Here is a 13,687-nt window from a genome sequence, read left to right as displayed (position 1 = left end):
AGTTAATAGTCAAAGTCCAAAGTCATAAATGAGTGTTCATTGTAAAATTGTTTTCGAAAATCTAGTTTGTTCATAATTCTTTTATGTAATAAACTTATTTAAATAAATTCGGACCTTCCCTTATCTGATCACTAGCATGGCTTAAGAAATCCGAGAGGTATTGTGAGGTGACACGTCCAGGTATTCAAGCGATTTCCGTTCGGGTATTAAAACTCTTATTACACAATTACATAAAGCAAGTTCGTGCATCACTTCACTTCTGAGGGTATTGATCAGTGTACACGGCCGATAACTTGTAACTTTCCATTTTGAAACTATCAGGTGTAATATACATCTTTGTCTTGCGTGTCCGATAGTGATATACTAGTCATTACTAAACTCATACGCTTGTTTATAAATAACCTTTCTGGTGTAAAGAATGATATTTATGAAAATCTAGATAATTCCAAAAAAAAAGATTTGATAAAATAAAAAATCTATTTACATATTTTCCAAGGGTAAATTGGGGAAAATGTAAGTATATACTCGTTGTCAATAAGTATGGACATCTTGAAACATACAAATATTGATTTAACAAAATGTACGCACTTGTCGATCATTGGTTTATACGCCTAGATAGAAGGTTACGGAACTATAGATAGTCGCAATTTAGAATATATACATGTAAATTGAATATACGAGAGAAACATCCAGAACCAATCTGATTTAAATACAGTTCGATATCTAACTTGCTTTGGTTCATCGAAGTTATGGACAAAGTAAAATCACAGATTTATTTTTCAATAAGATTATTTTGAACAGTTTAAGAAATTCGTCATCATCACAATTGTTGGGTATAATGTATAATAATGTGAACATGGTTCTAAAAGTACCTGATGTCAATTTTCCTGTTCCGACATGCATGTAATATATATGCCACTGGACGTACACTAATGATCACCAAAAAGCCTATTTGAAATTTCTAAGAAATAAAGAAACTTCACTGCGGATAGACTGATAGTAGTTGTATTAACGACTGGTCATCTAGAGGGTTGATTACTTTTTTTAGTTAGCTTGTGGTGGTAATAAACCATTCCAAATATTGCACTTATGCATAAAATATCAAATGAGAGTAATATAAGAGAAAATATAAATACGAAAAGTCGAATATCTTTGGAGTTCATGTCTGTCGAAAGTAACAAAATAAGAACGGTGTATTTATGAATTTACAAGAAGAATTCTGTTCTTGGGCGTAGTTTTCTTCTTTTTTTTTAGTTCAGTGATTTAAATTGAGAAAAAAAAACCTAGTCAGAATTTAAATTAAATCGTTCCGGCATCCCCCACCTAAGACGCCTCTAAAATAATGAATGGTCATGCTTCACAATCATCAGAATTTTTGTTGCATTGGTATATTCTGTATCAGTAGTGATTAACCTTGACATTTCCGGGTATAACAGAGCTACTTGTATATTACCTGTATGTGATTAGGTGATCTTAGGTGACGTCCCATGAGGTCTTACGTATACAGGTTCACATTTATAATGGTTTCTGATATAACAATTAGGTTTTATGACATTCACACTTCTGCATGTTCTGTATACCAAATTCTTATCTTTTTTTTCAAAACGAATGAGGATGTAAATATTTTCCAGGAAAAATATTGAGTATCAAATTAATTTCGGGATTTTTTTCTTTCTTGGTATTAAATCACAGAAATTTAAAGAATATACTGCTTGTCCGTTTTAGGAGTATTCTTGTCAGTTTAAACAGACGTATATATGTCTCTGGTTTAGAGTGGGTTTATGAATGAGTGATAATTCTTGCAAAGGTACAAGATATAAAGCACATTGAAAATTGATTACGCCGGTCTTTCTCCATTCAAAAAAGGAAAGTTGACGTTAGATTGATTCTGTTAATTTTTTAAAACATCGTTGGTCAAATAGCTAAAGAATTTATACGTTGTGAGATTTAGAATATTTTAATCAGGGCATTCCCGATTAGGTAAATGTAGATCGCATTGGACGGACCAAACTATATTAATGTAACTGAACTCTGCACATTTAAATAAATATTCAAGGTTACCGATGATAATTTGAAATAGTACAGTTTTGATTTATACGCTCGTTTTCGTGAGCCATTTTTATCTATAAAATTATTTAATTGAAAGTAATTCAGAATTTCGATGTTACAACAAAATGATCACCTATTTATTAAAAAATTGAGCTAACGCAAAATATTAAAAAATATATAACGGCGATTCAGTTATTTTGCCACCATATTCCTCCCCAAATAATAAAAAAAAATATCCTGTCTCAAACCCGCACTTCTGTTTTACCCTTTTTTCCCCATGTTTTTCATACTTACAACGGTGAACCCTTGAGGCCAAACAAAACTCTTGTGAAGATCAAAAGATTAAAATTACATAATGCTTATCTTTTAATAACCGTGAATTTAACCACGCCTTTACCAGGTGGTGTCAGTATAATACACGTGCATTGTATTTACACAGTACTAGACTGAAGCCGTGCAGGATTTGTATAGTAAGACAAATCCTCGACTTAAGTAATAGGTGAGAATACAAACATGCATTTTTATTACACTATCAGTTATATATGTTTGTTCAACATATCCGTCTGAAAAAAAATCATAAAAACATTCTATTGTATGATTTACTTTTATTACTATAATCATATCAGAAATCCTTAAAATATAAAAGGTGCATTTTAATTTAAAAAGTTGCACGGCTGATCACTTTTCTTTCTGAATTATTAGTTGGTTAATAGCTACGCCAAAAGTCGTCGATGCGCTTTAAATCGCGTTATAAGATGCTTAACGAACAAGACTTAAAATGAGATTAATCTACTCCCGGCATGCAAAAAGACTTAAACTACGTCACAGAAGTCAGGAAGTTCGAATAAATAAAATTAATAATTCCCAATTTTCTTCTTTATTAGTGTTCATATCCAGATAAAACTTGGTGAATATGTTTTTTATGGTATTATGAACATAATAAGATGATAAGTAAAAAATCGCGAATTTTCCCTTTAACTGAACAAAGAGAAAAGCTAAAATCGTGAAAATTGAACAAATTAACAATTAATACAATAGGTAGGTTCTGTAATAAAGTTGTCCGGGATTAAGGTCGGAGAAATTTAGACTGCCACGGGAAATGAGGGTATATTGGATAGGGACAGAAATTTAGCCTTGCAACAGGTCACCTACGGACCCCTCAGAGAGTTGTTGCAAGGGTTCTTAACGTGCAAAAAGCGTGGCACTCTCTTTACACGAGGCATCGGATTTAACGTCCCCATTCTGACCGGACGTGGCTGCAAATTTGTACATCCCGCACAGCCAAACGGACGCCCCAATTTAGCAAGGGTTTTACTGCCGGTCGGAGGAAGACCAATGATGACCATACTTCTATTCCCCAGTCACCTTTGGGGGCATGACTATTGAAAATCTCGCTTAACCTTCAATGTAAAGCAAAACTTTAAATAGGATTTTTAGTGTGTTATAGTTTTAGTTTTTCGTGTTGCGGTGTTCGTTTTCTCTGACTTGTACATAAAAAAATGTAATTGTCCTTCGATTTTTGAGTTAGGCTGTTGATACAACTTTGGTTCCCTTGGTCCTACTATGAAAAGTTATATACTTCAAGTATATATACATATATTGTAGTTGTTTTTCCAAGCGTTGGTATTCCAGGTAAATAGTTAAATTTTTATTACGTGTTACATTCACAAATTTGCTTAACTTTTATGGGAGTACTAGTAAAAAGGGAACAAAACAGGCATTACAATATTAAAGAAAAGTTCACTTAACTGTTGCCAAAAATGTTGTTATCCATTTTGAATACCCATGTACATGTAAGTTAGTGTGCATGTGAGATTGGTGTTTATTGATCATTTTCTACTCATTGATAACATTTTGATTTTCTGTTCAAAAGGAACTATTGGGTGTGGCGTTGTCTATGTTATCCTCAAGATAAGAAAAAGGAGGAAAAGGCAACAGAAATCTATCTTTGAAAGAATTAAAGAAAGAAGGAAACAAAATGCACTTGCAGAAGAAAGTGTCTAAGTCTAAAATAAAAAAAATGTTTGTTTGCTGTTGCCGACCCACTAAAAACGTTACAACTCAAAAATTTCTATTCACCTTTTTCAAACAGATTTTTTAGGATGTTTTTTTTATATCTGGATTGATATTAAACTATACAACAATATAAAAAAAAGAAACTAAAGGAAGAAAACATACCAAGCAAAATATGACATGCACAAATAATAGATATTCTTTAATACCACTATTTTGAACAAGATTTTTTTTAGCCTACATACCGACCCATCGACTGTTGATGACTGTCGGCAACAGCAAACAAAGATATTTTTAGGTTTGGCTTTAAAACAAACTAAACCTTTCCTCAGTAAATTACCGATAGATGATATGTTACATTTTGTTTTTGTTTTAGATGTAATTAAAGGGTTGGCAAGTGTTTTTTTTTAGCTGTAGTTGGTGTTTTGTTAAGATTTCGTCGGGACTTGATAGAATTAATGAATGATGACCAACAGTATGCTCAGTAGATGCAACAAATTAATGAACCGGCACCACAAAATATCCCTGTCCCTATTCCGCAACGACCTCAAAGAATAAGGAATAGACCTGATCGCTATGGAAAAGGGCAAATGTAAAGAAATTGTACATACCTCTTGATGATGATGTATATCAACATTAAATAAATTAGGTTATCCTCCTGGTCTCCATCCCTTCCATGTACATTTTTGGCATTAATTTGTATATCAATAAGGTATTTAATGTCTGTGTGTAACAGCGTATGATACGTCGCAACTAATTCTTTCTAAAAAGTGCTATTGTCCTTTAAAACATTGTGTTATTCAATCCATAAAAATATCGTTATCACCATCCATTTTATGGTGAGTCGTTTGTTGTCTTTAGGTTGCAACACTATTTTCTGGAATTACTTTAATGACAAATAACACTAGACAATGAGGTGCATATGCCATGTACATATAATTTCTATGACTAGGAGGGAACGTCTTTACGAAGACAGTACGTTCTTACTGTAACGAGGATGACAGCTTAAATGGAAAACAATTTTGTCGTTCTGGGTACGGAGAACATATCAGTGAACTCTTTACCTCGTAAAGACACGGTGTGTATAAATACCGCAAAGGACTTCTTAGTGCACTAACCTACCGTGCAAGGGCTGTATTGTATAGCCAGTCAAGGTCGATAAAAACTTCCATCATCATCATAGTGCACTAGAACAAAGTTTTTGCACTAAGGACACTAAAACGATGTTTTAAGACCACAAACAACATAAATATAAAGTTTGGTATCAATAGATATTATAATTTTGAAGTTAAATGACTTTTTAATCAGCGCGTACCACTCAACACGTGTCCCACGGCTACTTGCAAATTCCCATTCATCATGTTCAATCAACCCTATCCAATAAACAATTGTCTTTTAATCGTTACTAATTGATTAGATGATGCTAGTTGTTGAATAAACATAACGTTTTAGCGGGGCATATTTTCAACTTGATGAAAGAATAATTAAAATTTGATTTAGTGTTAACTTTACATTGCCTTTGTTTTATTTTGTAGTAAAGGAAATTGTTAAGAAATCTTTTTGGATTTTTATTTTAAAGAAGCCAGTTTTGAGTTACAATTTGAGAAAAAAAATAGATTATGTACTATGTGAAATGGCATAATTGTTGAAGATGAATACCATTTTATTATAGAATGTAATAGTCATAGTGATGTAAGAAATCAATATATTACATGCATTAAGAAATATTATTGGCAAAATCCATCCACTTTTAAACGTATACAGTTGTTATCAGTTCACAATGTGAAAGAACTTAACAATTTAGGTAACTTTTTGTTCAATATCGAAAAAAAACCGTATATGTAGTTGTATTCCTTATTCATCATATGCATTTATTATCATTCTCTGCCATATGTGTATTTTGTATAATTATGTACTTGGCATTGACAGAACATTTAACCTGCCCACATATGTAACAAACTTTGTATATAAAAACAAGAAAGTTGTAAAAAAATCATCACCCGATCATCCTATATTTGTTGGTCCTGTATTCTTTCACTTGGACGCCTCGTATTATACGTACCACTCATTTCTGTCACATGTGAAAGCGGCACGTCTGGACGCCAATGTAAAATATATTGACGTACGTAAAGGCTCTGACGACGAGTTTGGAATCACAAAAGCCATTGATAAAGTTTTCAACACTTCAGAAAGACTCTTGTGTACTAAACATATAGACAATGTAACAGACCATATGAAAAATAAATTTCCCTTAACAAAACAAGAACGTGCACATATTATGTCGGACTTGTTTGGTGAGGATGGTATCGTGACATCAAATGATACTATGGATTTTAATTTAAAATCCGCAATGTTTAAAAAATACTACACTTCTCCATACATTCGGGGCACAAAAACACCAGAGTAAAAAGATAAACTGTTTAAACAAGCAAACAAGACTATAACAGACAAAATGGTTTCCTCATCAAATGGGTAACTCATAATTCCCAATGTGAAACGTCGTGCGCGGAAGCCAGGTCAACGGCATAGACCAAAAAGTGCAGCTGCAAGAACAATGCCACGGTCTGCCAAATAATTGTACTTCGCTGTTACATGGTGTACTATCTATATATGTATATCAATATAAATTGACTTAAAAACTATGTTATAAACTGTTATATTTTAAAAATGCAATACACTGTTATATTTTGAAAATGTGTATCCTTATGTGTTGGATATTCATAAATGTTAACATAGAAACGAAGATATGTATTTTTTTTCATGAAATCATAAAAATTAGCATCTTCACAAGCCAAGGGTAACGATTCACTCCCCTCCTCTCCGCCCTTGGCAGATTAAACCAACATTTGTGATAACACTGATGCGCAATCTATCGGTTGATTAAAGTCACGCCCATTCCGAATACATTATTCTTGATCAATGGTAGCACTTGAACTCTCTTCAGTGTGGAGACGAAAACACGGTAGCGTCTAGAGTCTACAAACTTGATGAAGCAGGAAACGAAAATATACGTTGACATTCAAATATTTGTGCAAGAAACAAATACAGGAACTTCTATCAGTTGATTAAGAACATTTTAATTGTCTCTAAATATCGTCGTATGGTTTAGGGGGCAAAGACTTGTTGCGCAATCAGCACGTGGCAATTGTTTACCTACATTTTCTACATTTACACGTGATCATGTTATAGACGCTTTTTGATTTGATGCAGCCAATTACGACTGCAACCAATGAAAATCGTTTCCTCGTGGATCCAAAATTATTCCTTCATCCGCGAAGGGTGGAGAGCGGGGAGTGAATCGTAACCCTTGGCTAGCGAAGATGAAAATTGATTGGCAATTTATTGCTTTTTGAAGGATGAACTTAATAAAATAAATATTATTATACAGTTTGCCTTAATTCAGACTAAAATCCTTAAAGTATGTAAGAAAATTTGAATTTTACCAAAAGTAACTATTACAACATTGCTATTTTTTCTTAGAATATCTTCCAAAAAAAGAAGAAAATGGCAAGAGATACCCAAATGGACATAAATCATATAAATTGGACGATTTTCAAAGTTGAGCATTTGTTCAAACATACATGTTTGAAGATATATATAAGCTGTGTTTGAATCCAGACTGCATTCTTAAAATGTTTTTTTAATGTTTTTATAAACGAATTAATACTTCTGATATTGTAAATAATCTGATATGTACCAATATAACAAAAATAAGAGACATTAAGGTTGATATTCTCATGATTAAACAACAGGTACAACACAAATTAAATCTGGGGTTCATTCGAGCAAACCTATTACCAATTATCGTGCAAAAGTAATGCTTGTCATATTTCAAATTCGCGCAAATGTACATGTAGGGTGCCCATGATAATTACAGATGAAAAAATACAAAGTATTACACTTTTACACAATTTTCACTAGATTATAAATCCAGAGGATTGGAGATTTTCTTTGTGGTCGTCTGATAGCTGTAATTTTATTGAATGTGGTAAAGTAACTAAATCGGGTATGAATTCGCCGTGAATTGTTTTACACATTGGGCCTTTGCATGATAGTATGCATTTGTTTGTTTTTTGTCACAAACCATTCATTTTTCTCACTGTTGTATTCTGGCCTGATTTACAGATGACGAATAACAATGTCATCAGGTGGATTTTTGTCTTAGGTGAACAAGTTTTTTTTTCACAACCATAGCATTTGGAAATAAGCCCACTCAAAAATGTAATTTCATTTTAATTGTCTTTTGTATGTTTAGCCATCGATAGTTTAAATTCTTTTCTACGTTTAGCAGATTCATAATTAGATTTGTCGATTTATCCTTGGACACTTCTGTATGGTTTCTAACGTTAGAAATGATCCGTCGTATTTTGTGTGATTTGTAAGAATACTGAAGTAAAACTATATCATCATGAAGAAAACCAATAATCTTTGTTTGCATGGATATTTCTTTTGTTTTTGCGATTTCGAGAATGGAAAGGAACATGTCGTTGTTTGGTTGAACTCAACATTGTAGAAATCCCCATCTTTTTTTTTTACCGTAACACACGCTTCAGTAGGTGAATATTGCTCATCGTCAACAATTTAGAACTGAACAAATTCTGATGCTTTTTCGAGAGAATTATTAAAACTAGTACATTAAACTATTCTCTTTCGACCCTCAAATCGTTTGTCAGGATCTGTTCCCTTGTCTGCTATATGTGAGGAGGATTGATTTGGCTGGAATTATGCGATTGTTACACTACTCGGGCCTTGCTCTCCAGAGTGGTATTGTCCAGCTAATTCAGTCATTAGTTCATCAATATTTTTTAAAGTCTTTGTCTCCATTTGAGATTTTTTCAATGCTTTGGATGGTCCGGTTCCGGATTTGACATACCCAAGGCAGTATCATTCTATGCTCTTGGTTTTGTATTGCTACCTAAGAGGTCAGGTCATGTCAAATCACAAATGTAAATTTAATATCTTCGTCTTATAATAATGTTTCCTGTTCCAATCTTTACCTATATCTTGATCAGTTGTATGTCCTGTAGTTAAATGTGTGAACTGTTTTTGTTTACGTGTTGTATTGTGTTCAGGGTGTGCTTACCCTCAACGAATCATTTGATTCAAGTTTCTTTTGCATAACCTACTGTCCAATGGCAAAGTTAAATATATTGTTGCATTTGATTAGACTTAATTGACCAGTCCATTTGGGTCTGCTTGTATATGCTGATTAATTTTACTTTAAATGCCTTGTTGTCTGTTTAACATGTTCGGGGCCTTTTATGGCTGACTATGTGGTAGGGTCTTTGCTTATTATTATTGAAGGCAGTGCGGTGACCCATAGTTGTTTATTTCTGAGTCATTTGGTATCTCTTGTGAAGAGTTGTCTCATTGGCAATCATACCATACATTCTTGTTTATATTAATTTACGAATGCATTAAATTGTCATCTCATATTTCGTAATTTGTTTTGTGTACTTGGCCCCTTTAAAATTAGCCTCTCATCACATCCAGAAAACCAGAAAACCACAATTACAACAAAATGAAAACATTTTATTACTCTTTCAACATCCACTTTAAACTATCTGCCACATATGGGGCCTCTTTGTTGCTGATGTCCCCTATAACTCTAGTTTGCATTAGTCTTCTACTTTTGGTAGAGGATATGTCTATAAATATGCCCAACCAAGTTTTGCCATGTAATCCTTAAACTTAGGCGACTGCCAAGAGGGTTGATAAAACCCTCTTGGCCTTCTTCATCAGATAAAATATAAATAGGCTTTAAATCCTCCGTAATTTTGGCCTTCTTGACCACACTAATGTTGTGTTTTTCTAGTGCCACACGTCTTCTTTTTGCTTACAGCGACGTAAAATGTCTAGATGTTCATATCTGTTATGTGATACATTGTAAGCATACAATTTAAACATTATGGTGTGAAATGCCACTTTGATCTCTACTTAATCCCATTAAGTTTACCCAATCAATCAACATATATGGGTTTAAACCATTCAGATATTAAGCAAATGCAGCGATCATAATTTTATCCCAACGTTTTAATTTTTTTTTCTAAAATAACTTTCTAGTGTTGTAAGGCCACAATCTTACTGGCCCCATAACCTCATGTTAATCTCTCAATAACTTGTATATTTCCTTGTTTTTATTCATCTTGTGAATGAATAAACTCTGCAAATTGTCGAAATTCAGCTGATACATATTGTGATTCTGAATCACTTCGGTACTTGACGGAGTGGCGTGTCTTTCATGTGTATTATAACGCATGACGCACGTATGTTTTTAAATTTCGCAATTTCAAAATACCTGGAGTAGTAATCGACAATGAGTAGGTAGTTTTTATTATTCTATTTAAAAGAAATGCCTGTAACAAATGTTATTCACAGTTCCGGAGTTTCACTTTCTGACATCGGCTCTTTGGTAATTGATTTTCTGTGATACTGTGGTTATGCTAACTCCAAAGCTATAAGATAACGTCTTCCAATAACAAAACTTGCCTAATGCGGATTAATGTCATAAATAATTCGTTCATCGGTGTCATCTCCTGCATTGGTCCTTGTCTGTTTTTAGATCTGAAAGGTTCAGAACCCCAAGGGTATCTGAGGAACAGAAATATGGTCACTTGGTCTTCTTCTGACCGGCAGTAAAACGCTTACCAAAGTGCGGCGTCCGTTTGGCTGTGCGGGTTGTACACTGCCAAAGAACCCTTGCAACAACTCTTTGAGGGGTAAGTAGGTGGCCTGGTGTAAGGCAAAATTTCCATCTCGATCCAATATACCCTCATTTTCGTTGGCAGTCCAAATTTCCCCGACCTTCGTCCGGATGGCCTCTATTGCAAGACCTACCTTTTGTATTTATTGTTCTTGTTCTCGTCCTAAACATGCATGGAATATTTGTCACTGGACGTTAAGCAACCAACAATTAATTTCGGCTTCAGGTCTTTGTTCCAGTATATTAGTTTGTTGACTGATGGACCAATTATCCCCATAAGCACTTAAATTGTGGAACTGTACGACCTGTATAGAATTTGAATTTAGCTGGATTTTCTTTCACATTATTGACATCAAGATACACATTTCACTACAGTTTTATTGACAGAGGTCTTTGCAAGTGCACTATCGTCTTGTTCATTTAAGGGCATACGATACAGTTTTGATCCCATATTGAAATGTTGATGAAAATTTGCATATAGGCTATTTTTTACCTGATTAAATCAAATATGTAATAAAAAAATATACCTTTCCTTTCGAAAGAATTACATAACTTTTTTGTTTTAAAAGATAAACACAAGCTGTTTTTTGTTACATTATTTGTAATATCTATTCTAGATAAGTATCCTATAAATCTCCTTTTGCTATATTTCATTGTGTCCTGCGACAAATACCAGAGATGGCTTGTCCTTTATACTAGTAATATTCGCAGGCAGGTTAATGCAGTTTTTAAAAAATTGGCAATGATTTTCGGTGTTTGCATCGCAATCTAAATCTGACGTCATTTTCCTTACTATTCGACACGTGATTGGATAGAACGTTTCGTCGACGTCAATTTTAAGCTTGTCACGAACAGCTGATCGGGCACCTTGTTATGAAAGAGTCACTGTCATCAGTCCAACAAAAACACGTTAATATAGAAGTGTGTTGCTTATATTTTGAGGTAAGTTTGTTTTAAATTATTTTAGCTTTCTACTGCCGAGCACCGTCGATATTCATTTCATTCACGAGAGTATGAATGTAGCTATAGTCTGTAGAGAAAACCGACTTGTTTACTTAAAAATGGGATTATTCGTTACACGTTTCGCTGTAAATATGATGAGGGCAGTCTGTATACTATATAGACAAACTTCCTATGAATGATTTATGCACGTTAAAACTATTTTACTCGCTTATAAACAATCATATCCTCAATGACTATTGACTAAATTACTATATGTTGACATTTTGCAGACTGACCTGTCATGCACGGATGCGGGTCACATATTTTTAAATATGGGCTTTTAATGGTCAGCAACCGTGAATGCAACGTGAGGAGTGGAATTTGTTAAAAAGTCTGAACACCATGCCCACCAGCTTTCCCCTTAATTCCCCTCTCTCCCCTTAAAGATCTATTAGGTATATTTGAACATGAATCTTCAGATAGCCCTGTTTGCACATGCAAAATCATTTTTTATTTAGGTGTTTATTCCAATTTATAATATATTACAAAAAAACCCAAAAAATTATTAAAAATATATGCATACATGACTCTGACTGCATGCATCATACTCATAGCTATGGCTTGCCTGCATTTGATAAAATTGCTTAGGCAAGCACATGAGATGTTATATATGAGAAGTATTATTTATTATCATGGCCATAATTGATATACAATTTTTCATTTATGGTTTTAAATCTGATAGTCATCATACTATCATTTTAAATCATCCCTTTTAGTTTAAATTTAAATTTTTGTCTTTATTTATTTGTTCATTTTTCTTATGTTTATAGTCATTACATTATATAAAATGTTTATTTATAATATTGATTCACTATAAAAATGTGTATCTGAAGTCTATGTTTCCCTGTGTAGATGTTTTCAAATTTTGACAAGCATGTTTTAAAACAATTCACATCAATCTTAATTATGATTACTTACAATCTGGTGTGTATAAAATTTAGTTTGAAACCTTTTAGTAATTATTGTAACTTCTTTTGCAGATTGATTTTCATCTGGCACATATAAGTTGACATATTAATGCCTAAAGAGTGTAGTTTGAAGTTTCTATAATATCAAATATGAGGTCTACACAATGTAAGTATTTATATTATAATGTATGAGTCATGCTGGGGGTCCTTCAGTTCTTTATTCTTTTTTTATACCATTTATCTATTTTGCTCATTATTCTCTATTCTTTGTATTTTAACACCCCATTATTCTCTTTTATTATTAGTCATTTTTTATTCTTTAATTTATTAGCCCTTTATTCTGTACTTTTTGCTCATAAGGATTATTATCTTTTTTGTAAACACCATCCAGACCCTCAGGTTATGTGTATATATAAGTTGTCTGTTGTATTGAGTCACACCCACTCAATAGTGATTAAGTCTAATTAATTAATAACAAATTGGTAAAGCAGTGTGATGGGTAAATATCAGTTGAAGTATGTTGTGCTTACAAACTTTATTGTACTTTTACAGAAAATTCATAAATTAAAAGTTTATTTTAAATCAATGTAGAACTTTTTGTCAAGTTTTAATTCAATAATAATTTAGGAACACACAATTTTGACTGAAGTTTTCTATTTGTATCATAACATGAATACCAAAAACTTTAAAATCTCACTACATGTTTACATATTTTTTTTCAGTATCTGTATTAAAATGACTTGGAGGCAATGTTGTTACAAAGGTTTTACTAACTGAAATTTGAAAAAGGATTATCAGAGAAAACGAGTTATCACTTGTTTCTTTTGAAGATCAACACACACAAGGAAATTGTCAGACAATTTATAACTATATATATGGGGATAGTTTTAGATCTATGCATGAAAAGAAAGTGAAATGAATGTTTTAAAGATAAAAGATTGAGGACATATAACAAAACTATAACAGTGCTGAATATGAAATAACCCCATGTAATGTCACATGTGACTTTTGG

The sequence above is a fragment of the Mytilus californianus genome, unplaced genomic scaffold (assembly GCF_021869535.1).
Source record: "Mytilus californianus isolate M0D057914Y unplaced genomic scaffold, xbMytCali1.0.p SCAF_24, whole genome shotgun sequence".
In the NCBI taxonomy this organism is placed as follows: domain Eukaryota; kingdom Metazoa; phylum Mollusca; class Bivalvia; order Mytilida; family Mytilidae; genus Mytilus; species Mytilus californianus.
Note: the sequence above shows the minus strand (reverse complement) of the source record.